Source organism: Mycetomoellerius zeteki, unplaced genomic scaffold (genome assembly GCF_001594055.1).
Source record: "Mycetomoellerius zeteki isolate Tzet28-1 unplaced genomic scaffold, Tzet1.0 scaffold125, whole genome shotgun sequence".
Taxonomy (NCBI): domain Eukaryota; kingdom Metazoa; phylum Arthropoda; class Insecta; order Hymenoptera; family Formicidae; genus Mycetomoellerius; species Mycetomoellerius zeteki.
In genome coordinates this window covers 315,455-332,986 of record NW_017256179.1, presented here as the reverse complement: position 1 = coordinate 332,986, position 17,532 = coordinate 315,455, and the positions used below count along the sequence as shown (strand labels likewise).

At 35.8% G+C, this 17,532-nt stretch overlaps 1 protein-coding gene across 1 annotated transcript in view; it reads left to right on the top strand.

Moving 5' to 3' along the window:
- The window catches only part of LOC108731367 (teneurin-a), a 344,833-nt gene that overhangs the window by 12,376 nt on the left and 314,925 nt on the right, over nucleotides 1-17,532 (top strand). The window lies entirely within an intron of this gene.

Here is a 17,532-nt window from a genome sequence, read left to right as displayed (position 1 = left end):
TAACAATTTGTTTAAAATAATTTGTTGCAAAACTAATTTTTGTAATGTGTTTTTTATGTCAGAAATATTTTTCTATACTCCGGTCCTATTTCCAATTATTACTTTGACGTTCTCATTCAAGATCAATTTTTTTTTATTAAAATTTATTTTCTCTTGAAACTATATAACTTAAAAAAAATCAAATCTCACAAATCTATTCTCTATTTCTCGAAATATTTAAGTGCATTTATTAAAATGAGATATTCTTTTTAATAAAGTTTTTAGTAAAGGATTTTGTTAAAAATAAAAAAAATAGAAAAAATAAGCAAGTCAGATTTCAGCACGATGCAAATGGACAGCCTATAGAATGCAATAGCAGTATTCTTTTCCAGAAAAACCGTGGAGCCAAGGCTAAATAGATAAACGTATATGTAAAAATATATATTTCGAAATTAATTGTTCAACGTTTGAATTTTATGATCATATTATTGCAACCTTTAATTTTTATAATTTTATTTTTCATTCATACAAATAAAAAAGATCATATATAATCAATAATAGGATTGGAAATATCAAATCATATATAATCTTCGAAATTTGAAATATTTTCAAATACAAAAATATTTTATAAAAATCAGTTAAGGAGATCAATTTTACATTCTTTATTCTCTATTCTTATTAAAAATAAACTAATTATTCTATCCACATAAAAATCTAGAAATAAGTACTTTCAAATATCTATTTTATAAAATTCGAACAAATGATTTCGCATAATATATAATATTCTAAATAATATTCTAAATTTGATTTTTTATCACTTTTTGGAATATCTTAGCTTAATAAATTCGCATAAATTAATGTAAATGTTCTGTATTGAATGAGAAATCAATTAAAAAACAGTTTTATTGAAAAATAACATCTATTATATTTTAATATTTTGTTAGTTCTCTTTTGACTTTTATCACTGCCTTTTCTAAGAAAATATAATAAACTGATAGTGTACTTTATACTTATGGCTAAAGCAATATAATTAATCATTGGTCTACAGCGTCGGTAATATATTTGGTAATGACACAAAATATTTTGAATGCTAGATACAATCATATTATATAGGAACAACGAATCAAAGGGTCTAGTAAATTTTCGATATATAGGAAAGTGTCTCGTCAGCAGTTACATAGAATTCGTAGTATTAGAAGCCCATATCACGTAGTAGTTCATCAGCAGTAGAATTGGCTACTCTTCTCGGGCATTAAGTTTTCTTGACCTGAAAACATGAAACTCATGCTACTTACGTAAGAATGCGACCGTGCATGAAAATGGTACTATTTACTGCATCATTTCAAACAATGGCGTTATAAAATAACTTAAAAATTTATATTTGCTATAATTATTCTCTAAATCTGAATCAGTAGATAATCACTAATATCAGTAAATATGTCACTGGTAATCAGTGAATTAAATGTGAGATTCCTAACCTAGCTAATCTTTATTATATGATCTAACTAATCTTGTTTTAGTGCTTAAATTCAATGAATATGATATTGGAAGATTGAAATTAACGTGCAAATATCAGTATTTTAGTTATACAATGCTCAAATATTCTTTCTTTTTTAGTTGAATTTCACTGATTATCAGTGCCAAGTATGCCACTGAGTAATTAGTGACTATCCACTGATTCAGATTAAGAGAGTATACAACAAATTTGTCACACGTCAATTGCTATAAATCATTTATCTATAATAAATCTATAAAATTTAGATACATGAGAGATTATTGACATTTTCTAAATATTTTAACTCCAACAAATTAATTGAATAAGAAGTTCTATAATTCAATTTTTGTCAAAAATTCCATAATCAAATTTTTTCGAAATTTCCTGAATGGAAATTTGTAGAATTGATAAAATCTTGTAGCTTGTTAATGATCACCTAATAAATTTATTATAAAACAATGATATTTTAGAGAGAGAGAGATAGAGGGGGGAGAGGGAGAGGGGGGGAAAGAGAGAGAGAGAGAGAGAATGTGGTATTGAATTCTCTGCAAAAAAATAATAAACTTGTATTCCTTGTAAATGAGAATAAATATATCAATATCCGGCGTGCAAGTTACTGGAAGGATAAAACAGGTAGGAATATCCTGCGAATTATCCCGTACCCTGCAGTGTACCGACGTCGGTGTCCTACCCCTATGAGAAGGGTAGTTTTACTCGAGGTAGTCGGTAAAGAAGGATGGTTTACGGCAAAGGGTGGCTCGTTGCCGATAGAGTATTCGAAAACTCTCTGTAAACAGCGCACTGAGATGAAACTCGAGCGATGGGGTTACCAGTAATTTTTTACCGTAGTAACGCATCAACAACGGTAATATCCATTGCTGTTTACGTAATCGTTTGCTGATAATCTCTCTAAAATGCATAATATTAGTAGTTTATAAGTATAATTATTAATCTCACATAAAATTATTACTCAATGGAATTAATATTTTTAGCTATGTATGTACGGAATTAACAACAGAAAATTCGTACATTCTCCGCATTTGGCTGATGTACTAAATTATACAACTAATTACTTAAGTCTGAAGTAACATGACATTGTTTGTCTGGACAGGGAATATTCCGTGTGCATTGATGAAGTAATTTTTGGATACCATACGCTTTGAACGCGATCAATCGAGCGGTCGTGGGGTGAACTTGCTGTGCACGATTTTGTATGCCGTATTTTACTGCGTCGTTGCTCGTAAAAGCTCGGATGCGAACCCCGTCGTTCCGGAATATCGATTTCATGGTTGCAGATATTCCTGCACGTGTCTTAGCTCGTGCCGGCACTTTCAGTCGTAAATGCAAGGTTCCTGCACCCTCCGCGGCAGTCGCCAACGAAGTCGGGTTAGACGTCAGGAGTGAGTGACAGTCGTGCCGAGCCATTTTCTCATGTATAACGGTCTGACACCTTGCAATAAGAAGGCATGACAGAAGGCCAGGAATGGCCGATGATTCTGACAGATGCGCGCGCAGACCCTCGATGCTATAGACATTCCCATTGTGTCTTATTCCTGGGTTATCATTATCGTTCTGTCTTCACCTACACTCTGAATTATATATACGTCAAAGTACGATGCAAGCGTTGCGAGACGCTCGTCATCGCGTTTCAAAGCTTTCACCGTGTTATATTACGTAGAGACAATGTCATTCCCCAGTTACATTCGTCCATTTTTAACGATGTCTCTATGTCGCGAGTCATTTCCGTCTCGATTTTAAATTTAAAAGCAACAGAATAAGCGCACTCGTGTAAGTAATTCGTATTGACTTCGCTCTGCTAGCAAGTGTTAATCATATAGCAATATAATAAATTTGCAATTTGAAACGTACAAATATAATCGCGTGCTGAAGGAATTATAAGCATATATGTGTTTCACAAATACGACAAAATGTACATGTAATAAAAAATATATAACGTTATAAATTCATGAATTGTAAGTAATGCATTTCCGTTACGTTTTCTACTCATAGTAATATTCAATATACTACCAAGAAGGATGCGAAAATAAAAAGATAACAGGTTATTCATGAATGGACATAAAGTAAATCAAGCGAATAAGACGATAACGATTGTTCTGAGACATTGTATTGTTCAATAATACTGACTAATAGGACGTGAAAGGGTTGCCATAGCATCAAAGTCTCAACAAGACCATACCTATTTTAATTTTTACATACTGGGCAGAATATTATCAATGTCGATGTCAATGCAAATGAGAACAAACATGTGAGTCTAAGCTAGACGACTCAAGTTTTTATCTTTACAGCGCATAAGATAATTATTCAATATCTACAATATAGTACGTCATTTAGCCTACGTTAATGAACTTGAATTGTTAGTTAAAGTTGCTAATAATATTACGAGAGAACATTCATACAGCGAATTGAATCGAAGAAGAAAGAAACGCAAGAAAAAATGTACACTTATAAAACTTTACATATAATCATTATTAAATGAAACATTAAATATTACTGTATGCGTATCTAATACAAGAGATTAAAATGTGAGAAGATTCAAATTATTTTAATTATATTTTTAAGATAAGTACAAAAAGATCAATATAGAAAGCTGAAATGCCATATTTTCACGCGTGGTTTTTCATAAACTTGAAAAATAATCCGGAAGAGTAACGATACTTATATCTTGTCTGAGAACGTGGAAAAGGCGAGGGGTGCGTATGGGTCGAATTCTTCTTTTTCTTTTTCCACTGACATTGGAGAGTGATTAAAAACTTGATTCTACCGCGTCGCTCCATCTTTATCCGTCCACCCATCCATCGTCCTTCAAGTTCGTTTTACTCGACCTCCAACCTTTCGTTTACGTAGGATAGCGGACAATATGGCGGAGTAATTGTTGTTCAGGGGGAACTTGGAGACGATAAGCAAGGGGGCTGGTGCGGGAACATGAACGAGAAAAGAAGGGAGAGGGTCGATGGTGTCGGATTACTGCTGGCATTGTGAAGTCCAGACATGGGGAAGAAGAAGAGAAAGCAGCGGCCGGGTGGAGGTGTATAAGAACAGCGATACGAGAGCAGGCACGGTGGATAAGACGACAGAGATAGGCAAGACTGCGGAGACGAGCCTGAAGCAGAAGCGGGACGAAGAAGCAGAAGAAGAAGAAGAAGAAGTTATTAGAAATACCGTAAGAGAGTACAATACCACATCCACCTCAGAGTAAAAGAGTGAGGATGCGAAGGTGGATTCACCCTGCTTCTTTTTCCCGTCCCTTCCATCGACTTCTTCGTGTATCTCAGACCTCGTCGGAGGAGTCGGCTTTCGCGGGACGTCGACAGAATCGAGATGGCGCGAGAGAACTTCGCTGACGAGAGAAAAAGAAAGAGAAAAGGAGAATGACAGAGAGAGAATATGAGGGGGAGGGAGAGAGAGAATCTCTGTATCTTGATGCTTCCTTTATTTGCCGCGATTTATTTTATGGTACACACGCGCGCACTAACAGCGACCGGGCCGACACACAGGCGAGCAGAGTCCTCGGTACTGTGTGCCCGGCCGAGTGGAAAAATGTGATATTCTCTGACAAATGGACGGTGGCGGCTCGTGGCAGAGATGTACGTTTAAATGCGATTGTTTATTTCGTGCTCGATTGCTCGCTAATATCAATTTGTGATGTTCCGCCGGTTTATCGCTCTTAGCCGCGACGTCCCGACGGAGTTAAAAAGTATTGCAGCTCTGACGGAATGTAATCGCCTCGTGCAATTCGAACACATTTGTACAGCATCGACGTACGGAGAGATGTATTCGACATTGCGATATTAATAAAATTAAACTAATGTTTACAAAGGCATTTAAAATTAGAAAATAATGTATGCTTTTACCGCGAAAAAAGAGTTTTTATGTACGGTAATTTAGAGCTCGCGTGCACAGTCGCGAGTTAATAAACATACAGTTTACATGAGTAACCTAATAGTTATATCTTGCCATAATTATCGCGTATTATGCTATATGTGCAATTTTATACATCTCTACCACTGGACATTATCCAGCGTGTCTATTATCATGCAGCAAGTGTAGTCAATAGTCTCATGCACACGCCTATATTTAAACAAGTCCGTCCTATTGTCATGTAACTAATATTCTCACTGGTCTAGTCAATAATTTCGTGCACTATGCAATTTCATGCATCATGAATAAGCTTTACATGGGTCATATTATATGAGCCTCCATATTGGATTGCTACATAATCCCTAGTTTTCATTGGATCGAATACATCTTGTAAGAAAATTACCCTATGATAATTAGATAAAATGTGCGAGTATTAATAGCTATTAATAATAGAATTAATAACTCTAAAAAAAGAGCTTAAAAGTTATCGCACTAATTTTAGATTTTGAAGCTATTTCATGAAGGTATTTCGTGATATTTATAGTTAGATATTGCTATTATTTTCGACGACAAAAGCATATTTGAGGTGCGGAACGCAGACATGGATCTCGTAAGTGCGAAACGAGGGAGACCTTTCTGGAGTGTTGGTCAATTGTCAAAGGGGTGTCGGAGCGAAGGAAAGGCATGAGATATCGATGGCTAGGCGAGCATAGTGGTATATAGGCGGTCGTAATTGTTATCCGATCGAGACCAAGGGAAAGGGTCGCCATAGGATGGATGTGACGTCATCGGGAACAGGTCCACCTATAATTGGATTTATGCTCGGAGTATCTACCTCTACGTTCACAGACATGAAAATATATTATTCAAGCGTTCCGCGCGAATTTGCAACATATGTTAGCGCAAACATGTGTGCGTATAATTCTTTATATTAAATGGATATCTAGAACTTATGAAGTAATGATTCTATTTTGAATATTCATAAAAAGAATGTTCAATGTGTAATATATTTTAACTTGATATTTGACTGGCATTAAAACTTATGAAATTAAATTAGACATTATTTAAGAAGTAAATATTATGAGTTAAAAAATTAAGTTGCAGATGATAATATTTGCTTAATCTTGAAGCTATATTGAGAATGTATGGTGTACATATATATATGTGTGTGTGTGTGTGTGTGCGCACGATTCGCGTTTACAGCGCAATCATGGCACGATCGAGGAAAGTTTTAATTACCGGTATCAATTCGCATAACTCGTGCAGAGCCGAGAATTCAAGGCTTCTCTAGACACGCTGAATGAAGTTCAGACGTGGGGCATATCGCTATACGTCGGCGAAATCATTTCTCATAAGTTTTAATTGCCGCTGTCTATTAATACGACGATTACGGTAACGATATCTGCGTTTATTAAAATCGGCTACATAAATATTTCAGTCTTCGGAAAATAGACCGTCATTGGAAATGAAATTCCGTTCTTGCATGTGACAATAATAAAATAAATTACTTGCTTGCTGTAAGACCAGTAAGATAAATTGAGTCTATTTATACATCTTCTCTTCCATGCGCGTTTTGCTATTCTCAATCGTTGACTTAACTTGTCGATATGCGCGGTATATATAGTAGGAGCATATCACTGAAGCTGATTTCCCAGTGATATGCCTCGTGCCTGCACCAGCTGAATTGCACTGATTGTATTCTCATGCAAAGTATGTCGTTCCCATTGACTACATTGTTCTGTTCGTATTACCGATTATGTTAGACCGTAACTGTTAACTGCGCATATATATTTCTATTTTACGTCGAAAGACAATAATTTCTCTGACTTTTTACATATATTATCAAATACACAATTATTTACTATTTAAAGATAATTCAAAGCTGTTTTTCAAAACATTAAAATAATAATTTTTTCATAACACGTCTAAATTCGAGAATATATCTAAGCAATCATTTCACATTAATATTGTTGTGCGTAATATATGAATGATTGTCGGACCACACAGTCCATTATAATTTCATGTAACGTACCTGCTGAAATGCAAAGAATCATTTTTCATCTCTCACGATAGAAACATAATCAGATTTCGTAACGTTGGTACTATCTATCTACACTCGAGAGGGCCTCCCTCTAATCTTTTTCAATAGTTAATAGGATCAGAACGTTAATCAATCAAGCGCGAGGCAATTAACGTAACCTTTTGACAGGCGTTCTGTCCAAGATGCGAGCATCTGACGTGGATTTCTTTAATCAGTCACCTTCAATGCGGGAAGTAAAGAGACGATGGGACACGAAGAAGGGAGAGAAAGACGAACAGAAAATAAGTTGTAACACAAAATGAATCGCACGAGTGAAACTGACAGATAATTTTATATAATAATTGAAGAACAACTCGATTATAAACTGACTTTGTATGTTTCTAAAATACAATCAGATACCGTAGTATATATCCTGATTACAAGTTATAAAAATGTCTTTTCAACTTCCTTAGAGGAGTACAATTAATATTTAATTTAATAAATTATTGAAAAAATAAATTGTGCACTAATTAATTATTTGCAGTATATTAATAATATTTATACATGTGGCTATTGAAAAAAAATTGCAATTTCCATGAAAATTACGTTATTATCCAATGAAATGTGACAAATCGTTTGTTTCTCTTTTTTTAGATTATTTAACGGAGTCATCGCGCTCGTTTTTTTCTCTCTGCTCCGTTCAATTTCTATTCATCTGTGATTTTAAGAACGTACCTAACAATTTGACTTTCTTACTTCGCGTTCATCGGACTACCCTTAAAGAAAATTGCTGCCCATTTTTCTCCATCATCCGGCCTCACCCCAATCAGCTACCGTTAAAATCTGAAACTCGATGGTACGAAGATGCGTATCTTTTCGCGAAATAATCTTTTCAACGAGCTTACAAAATAATGAGTCACTTATTTCCAAATCATTTCAGATGCACGAATCAAGATAATATACAAATTTAGCTGGAATAGGTGACATGATAACGTAAACGTCATCATCAATCCGTGTTGTATCCAACATCGTGTTATGGCAAATGTGGTTACATCAAATATGATATAATTTATAATATAATGTAATTTGAGTTACAATACAAAATATGTATATTATTATCTGAATTAATATCACGGATATAATTTATATTACCTATACTTAATAATAATTGCGTACAAATATATATACACATATATTTATTTATGTATAAAAACAAAAACAAAATTCGATGTTAAATAGACACACATACATGCACATGCGCGCGTTAATATAATAATATTGTTATTATATAGGGCAAATACGCTGCGCTGGGATTTACGCCGCAGAAGTCAGCAAAAATAGAAGGAATGGGGGTAATTTTCCCGCAACTACCCTGTTACATGCCTTTATGTTATATTAGTATTGTGTTATAATTTCAGCTTCTTACTGTTAATATTAATGAAATTATTGTGAGTTGAATCGATTTATCACTGTAATAAGTAGCGCCCCATCATAAATTATAATCTACATAAAATGATTACTATAGGGCGTGTAAAAGACCTAGTGGTTATTTCGTGATACATACGTGTAGAGGAATAAGTAAAGCATGTTTTATAGCAAAATACAAGTGCTTTGCTTTCGTATTCTTTGTTTAATTTGCTGTCTTGTATATCCCACCTGTTTGGGATATACGGCATTTTTAGCGGATGGGATTTATGCCCAAAGCATACAAAGTGCGCAGATTGAATTCAGTGCACTAAATGCAATGAATATATTACATGAAATATGTATCTCATGTCATAACACTTGTAATATATATGTAGGAAGATTGTAATTATTATATATTTATTATTTAATATACATTTTTATCATTCTTATTCCTTTATAAACTTATTTTATAAGTTATTGTGTCATCTTATGTCTTATTTATAAACATTATTTGTAAATTTTTCATGATCCGTACATACCCCCCTCTTCCCTTATGAGTAGCCACTATTCCCCTATAGGATATACGGCAAAAATGCAAGGGTTTCAAAAAGTTCATTTCTTAATACGAAAAATAAATATATCTATATATTTCGGATTTCTAATATTTTTTTCATAGTAGTAGATAGTACAAAGTTTTTACTGATATAGTTCGTTTATTTTAAACATAGTAAATAATACTTAATAAATTAAGTTTAGGATAGATGCGGCGTATATACTAGAGTTACCCTAATGTAATGAATATTTTAAAACTTATAGTTGCGAGATTTTTCAAGAATTTTAAACATATTTAAAGCTTGCAACTCGTTGATGGGGTGAAGCAGGAAGATAAAGAAACGCTAAACCACAAAAGTTGTTAAGTATCAAATAGGATTCGCCCCATTACACCGAAATACCCTCATAGTTTGCTTAGCTCTGCTTAGCTTAATCTTCCTTCTTATTTATACTCTAACAAGACTATATGCCTTTATTATTTCAATTCTCACTATTATATGTTTAATAAATCGAGATTATTGTTCAAAAAAATAAATCATTTTCACGCTACAAATAAAAATAATCAATTTTTTTTTTAATTAAATATGATTATTAAATACTTATATTTGTATAATATTTTAAATCTAAAGTATAAATTGAATTTAGAATATCGAGAAGAACAGATTTGCTGAGAAGAATTTCATTTGATGAGAAGAATTAGATTTTATAATATTTATAAGTGATTAAAAATAAATTAAATACAAACAACGCTTTTAACCCGTCATTATTGCTTGCAGTAGGTACAAAACGCTACTATATTAAATTGATAGAATATAACGGAGATAGAAAATAAAACGATTACATGACTGCTGAGAATAAACGAAAGTTTCGCGTCTCTGATTTTTAGCTCAGACCACGGCAAGAGCAATTACTTTAGGAATGATCGTCACGGGATAGGGCAAGTGGACTTGCTTAAGGGAAGCGCGCAGGAGGTGGTACGGGATGCAAGAAGTGGATTGTGCAGCGACAACGTTAATAAATCTCTGGTAATTAGAAAGAATGTCCCGGGGAGACGAAATTGCTAGTGGGCCCGACTTGGTCGGCCTGTTCATTTTTTACGCTACACGAGCGTTAAGATCTTTTAATGCTAGGTTATAAATGATTTGCGAAACCGGAGCGCTGTGCTCCTCGACGCACCGTATATAATCAAACAACCCGACAACCACTTGCTCGTTAGTCACACCGGATTTGTTATAATTAAATTTAAAGATAGGCTGAGCGCGTTAAATCAATTTACACGAAAGGGATAAATTAATTAGCAAATCATTTGCGAAAAGATATGTATAATATCTTACATGATATTAATGCTCAACGTTTAGTATGCGTCAAAAGATATTCTCGAATAATGACATATCATATTAATGCATTTTTATACGAAAGCTAAGTGCTTCAATGTATTTTTAAGAATTAATGATTTAAAATGCAGAAATTTAAGATGTATATTTTCCTGTATTTTCTAAATCTATGAATTCTTTCCTTTTCGTAAGAAAAATAATTGCTGTCGTAAATTAAATCAGAATATAATAATTCTCCGGGGAATGGAAACATAGTTAAACATCTCAATTGTAGCGCCGGTAGGTCCGGTAGGCAATACTAATTAAGTACTAGTGTACTCTCCTGACGGGAAGCCCCCAGAATCCGGAAACGAGGGTAGATGTAATTAGGATGAGTTGTGACGCCTGTAGCGAGGAACCCCTTGACTTCGTTCGCTCGTGCTTCTCTCCGCAGCGATGACGCACAAACGCACACTTACGTTCATCTCTATGTAAAATGCATACAATGCAGACTCAAGCTGGTTGTTTGTTAAGCCGGTTTCGAGTTTGAGCATTCCTATTGGATGACGGCATATTAGTCTATCTACGTGTAATACACACGATTATCCGATTGGTCGTCGCTTCCAACTATCCGAACGATCATAGGAGAGGATTGCGTAATCGATGCATTATCCTCTCGACTTTGTCCCATCATCCTCACAAGAGACATCTGCGTAACGTGCGTTTGCGCTCGTGGGAACCGCTACCGCGACGGCTAGTTGGACTTCTATTAATGTTGTACAGTCGGCGCATCGAATTAGCATAAAGTTCTACGCTGGAATGCACCAGCGCGATTGGAAACCAAACTTTTGTCGAACTCCGTATATGTACCTACGTATGAACCACTGTGTTTTGCCTATGATTCTTCACCTGCACGTTGCCGTTGTTCGAGAATTCAATCAATTTTTCAAAATATGTAATAGAGCGAATTAAAAAAAATAAACAGTAAAAAATATTCTGTATTTGTGTTAGAAATGATCCACTCAAGTACTTATTAAAATTCTGTATCGAATTTTCAATATTATTAGTGTTAATGTAACAACATAATATAATTGCTATTTAAATATTTTGTGTTAAATTGATATTCAATGTTTCTTATTGTTAAAATAACATACTTTATTTATGAGAAAATGAATAACATAAAAATGTTTTGTAAAACAAAAATTCTAAGATAAATAAATAAAATGTGTTAATTTAACATATTATAAATGTTAAATTTATTAAAATATGTTAATTTAATATATTATAAATATTAATATTAAAGAAGAAATATGATTGCTTACAAATTGCGTCAGTATTACGTTATATATACGTATAATATATATTATACATATACAATGACATAACTTATACAATGTTATTGTATAATATATATTATACAATAACATTGTATAAATTTTGTCGTGTAATTATTATCGATATCGATTAATAGAAAAAAGCAAAAATACGTAGTTCAAATGATTAGTCACGATAACAAAAAACTAGTACAAAAATTTTAATAATACGATATTGTATAAATATATAAATATATAAATATGTATATATATATATATATACAATATATTATATATTGCAAATCTAATATATTTTATATAAAAATAATTTTCATTTCTATTACAAGATTTAAAATAATATTTAAAAATGCTTAAATAAAAGTGAAATAAAATATTCTGTATAATCTTTAATATTTAACGAATTAGCAAATGATCATGAAAGCACTTTTGTTACGAGTCGAGTCGAAGAAACTTTATGCACCTACTTTCTCTAATTGCTGGATGTCAGAATCGCTAGTAAATTTTCTTGACAGAATCAACCACACCCCATCCAGAACTCATCAGGATAAAAGTCTGGAGAAACACTTAGCACAGAGAGAGGGCAAAATTCTCTTTGTAGGAAGTAATAGTAAAAAAATTCACCTACATTCACATTAGCACACTATTCATTATACTTATCTCATTGTCAAGCTTAATCACGTTTAATGCAATTCCAACGCTTCCCATACGTTACCCAGATATAAAATATGTATATTTCTTTTGTATGACTTTAAAATTATCATTCAAATTATTCCAGTTATAGATCTCCAAGTACTATAAACGTAAAGTTTTTTTATATTAAAGATATTTCTTTATTGATAAAAGAACCTGAGATTCTTAAAGTGATAATAACGCTTAAAAAAATGACGAACTTTGAAAGAAGCTGTCCAGCTAGGAAATACCGTTCCGAGAGTTACGGTTTCATTTTACGGTATGTAACGATCGCGTGTACGCGGTACTTCGTGACTCTTGAATAATAACGAGTATGATAAGACGGTCTAGTATTAACAAATAAAACACTTTCTGGACGGAAATAAACGGTGTTTCGGGATCTAGATAATGCCTAATAGAAAAAGTTCGTCGTGGCCGGCTAAGTTTTCGTACTTTACACGGGTCTTTTCGTAAGATTAATTTAATACGGATTAGGACCTCCGTCAGTGTTTGGAAACAACGTTGGTGCGCGAAACGAATCACCATCGCCGCTATTGTGTCATAAACAGAGCTTAACGTAAAACGGAACAAAACATTTTTTTAATTACATCGCGTCTCTCTAATCGGTCTTTTTGCTTCCGCGTTTGTATATTGTCGCTGCTCCGGGTAAGCATTTACTGCATCCGCAATTACACCTCGGCTGCAACGCGGCGGAATTTCTTTTTTTTTTCAAGAGATCCGTTATTCCATTGAAGGGTCGTCGATATCCGTGATGCTTGCCTTTAAAAAAAATTGACGGGCGAAATGAAATACGTCATCGTCGATGGCGATATTTCATAGTTCCGGGCGATCGATTCCTATGCGAAATTCCAACGAGAGACATCATCCCCATCGTCCCCTCGCGATGTCGTTCCAACTGCAAATTAAAGACGTCCTCTACGTCCTCGTGCCACCCTTCTTCGAAAATATTCGCCACTCTTGCGTTTTCAACATTCCTGAAACTCGCTCGTACGCAAACAGCGATTCGGATTCTAATAGCCGACACGCGTGAACTTAATTACGCGGTTCGCCACAAAAAGATCCTTGCCAAGTGAATTTCTTAAACGATCAAGTCGTCGTAATCCGTTTTCTTAAGTTCGCAAAACTAGCGCGGAAAGAGGAGGACCGCGTAGAAGTTGCGGTTGCGTTCGAATAATTAGCGAGATGGGATACTTACCTAAGTATCCGCAATAGGCCGAGAGGAGAATCTTGGAGGACGGCGGTGAGGAGACTCCACGGTTGGCTGCTGCTCGGGTCTGTAATTTCGATAATTATGGGTTAATGCGTTTAGCCACGTAGTGGCACACGTAGCAGGAACATGATTCCAAGCGTACGTGAGATACCTGCAAATTAATTAAATGATTACCGCATTCGGCTAAATAACACATAATTGTTCAATTGTTACGTGCTTATCGCAGACGTATAAATTCCGCGCAGCTCAAAGTCACGAATCTCATGCACTCTCGCTGAAACTCGCGTTACGAAAATTTACGTGATAACTTCAACAAACTATGTAAATTGGCGTAAATACTCAGATAACACGCATGTCTGAAAGACGTCTTCATGCCGTCAAAACAATCATAAAGACGTCGTTTAGACATATGCGTTGTCTGAGAAATTAGTATAAAAATATCCATGTAGAAATTATTAAATTCTGCAATTGGATGACACGACTGAATAAGACCATCTGTTATTACTAGTCCGCGTTTATTATCTGTCTGTTATTACTAACTGTCTGTTACTACTAGTCATTTACGTCACTCTTTACCAGTAGTCGTTGTACATGATTGATATGCGACAACGCGCGTTGCACTAATTTACGAAAATACCCAACCGAGAAAATCCGCAGTGTATAACAAAATGTTTACGTAAGAAGCTGCGTCAACACGCGCTTAAGTTTTGACGGCGTTGTTCCTTAAGAGCTTTCCCTCACGAGCAAGGAGCTTCCCTTTATGATGAAACAATATCGTACGTCGCCTTTTTCAGCTACCCGCATTTCTTCCGTTCCGCCGGCGACCTCGTCTCGCCCACTCATGGTTTTCGTCGCCTCCGCCCTATCTGCATTCCTAGTCCCAACGAGCCGCAAAGGAATTCCAATTTTAAACAAAAGTTTCCTGACGGTAGTAACCTCTCTGGTCCTCCCTCTCCGTTCTACTCCTTCGCATCTTCTACCTTCTCTGCTGTCGACATCGCGGATTCTAGGCGCGCGTTCATGCATGGCCCAACCATGAGCTAGGCACATCGCTTCTTTGTCTACTAACATGTTTCGTTCGTGCCTCCTCCGTCCATTACGGAAATTCTGTTGCTTCTTAGCCGGACAAACTTTTTTTTTTAATTTTATAATGACGAAGATTGTTACATTTTTTTTCATATCTCGATAGCGAGCGCAATTTTGTAATTTATTAATGTGGAGAAAAGATTTAATTATTCTTTCATGCGGATAAATAATATCCCAACTTGCAAGAGCTTTAAAAAGCGGATAACGCTCATCTTCCAAGCGTATCTTCCCGGATGTACTTCCCGGATATACTTCAGCCGGTTAAAGAAAGCAAGAAAGATGGAAGAGCAATCGTCACAAAACATGCATATCGAGCCGCGAGTCTTCCCCGTTTTTTCTCGGATCGCCCATTTTAATGCCCTTCTCCACGTCTGCGAATCATCCGGGTAAAAAAAGCGCGAGTTGCCGACGGGGAAAATCGTAGCAAGGGCGACAATAAACAAACGCTAATCCATAAATCCTCTTGCAAACGGCAGAAAGCACGCGCAATATACGTATTGCCGACTCGAGACGTACATCAACGCTACGTCTGCTGCAATATCGATAAAACATTGATCCGCCATTCGTGCCTGAAGTCTCTTGTATAGGATTCGCAATGCCGTTAGGCATCCCCCGCGCCACGTCGAGCCGAGCCGGGCCGCGCCGTTCACAGATATACCGAACGCTTGCATACAGAACACTATACCACCGTTTCGACGAGATTATATCCGACTCTCTGCATGCGTGCACCCGCTGCGCCCATCGGGTGCACCACGTACGCGTCTGCCGGTATCGTGATCTACACGCGAATCACGAAAGCTCCGTGCATAATTCGACGCTAATGGTATTTGGGTCGGGCCGCGAGATCTTTCAGTGACCAATTACGTGGTGAATCCGTATGATTATTTGAAAAAAAGTGGATCTCTCTCTCTCTCTCTCTCTCTCTCTCTCTCTAAACACACACCCACACATACACATGTGCGTAATTTAGAATAAACCAAGTTGTAATGATTGTGACATCATAACGTATGTGCGATACCTATTTGCGAAATAATTTACATTTTAAAAAATATCGGTGTAGATCTAATAACATGCGGTGTCTATATAATTTTCACTATGTTGGTATTAATATCAATATCATCTGATGTGGATTTAATACCATAGATTTTAATCCATACCATGATGGTTGATATAAACACCAGTGGTTATAAATCCACAGCACGTTGGTGTTAATATTAACATGATAAAAATTATATAGACACCGCATGATGTTAAATCCGTATGATGTTTTTTACAATGTATGAACGCTACAATTTCCACTTAATTAAAATAAAGTAGATGCAAACTGAATTAATTGTAAAATATAAGGTTACTCAATTTCAAAAAACATACGAACAGAAATTTTTAATGCTACGTCGGGTACAAAACGTCTAGCCGGTCTCTTCTTATTTAGAAAATTTATTCCAAGCTGACGCTTGCACGACACAATTACAAATGATGCCGCATGATTCGTTCATTTCCACGTTTGACGACCGATTAATATTACTCTCGGGTGCATGGTTCCGCTGATCGCGATCGCCCTTACCCGCTTCTACCCGATAGATCAAAGCACGCGAAATCAGGGAGCGTCTGCATTATCCGGGGCGATGGCGCTTAACGTTGCGCACCGTCGCGGATTTCGATGACCTATCCTACCGGCTAATACCCGCTTCTTGCCGGATCAAAGTGCGTATTTCCGACAGGCAATGAATTGGCAAGCTCATCTCTGAAGATGGTACTGTAATTATAAGGTTGACGACAGAGCGGGACGCAAGAAGGACGAGGATTGATGATGATAGACCACAGAGAGAGAGAGAGAGAGAGAGAGAGGGGGGGGGAGGAGAGGAAAGGAAAAGGGAGAAGGAATAGGGTTGCGACGGAGGATGCGACGAGATGAACAGCGGCTCAAACACCGTGGCACAAAATTCACAATCTAATCCAACTAAGCAAATTACTCCCAACTTCCTGGGCGACAGTTACGCACGCTGTCCCTTCACCTTGCATTCCCGGCAACTTAGATCAAAGGGAACCGGCGTCCTTCTACGCGCGGGAATATCGCGCCCGACAACGTTTCATCTCACGGCGCCCGTACTTCCGGCGCCTCTTTTCCTCCACCCTAGCCGTTTCATAGACGTTGAACTTGTATGGCGTATGGCTTGGTTGGGCGATTGAACGCGTTCGACCGTTCTGCGATCGCGATCGAAGCAGACGCTCGTGTAACGAACGCATCGAAATGCATAGCTTGTCGCATGATATGACACAAGTTTAACGTGACCAACCTTGAATCATTAATTTGATGTTATTGATTTTAGTCCTCTAATGATAAGGTAAATTTTCAGAATGTATTTAGAAAGATAAGGTCAAATTTGGATTTGGTTTTTTATCTAATCAATGTATATAAAATAGGTAAAAAAGTAAATAATGACACAAAAATTCTTCATAAATAATAACATAACTTTTTTGTTCTGTTTATTTATAAATTTAAAAAATACAATGAAATTTACTAACTGACGTAAAAATGATTGCAATAAAATACACAACGGCTTTGA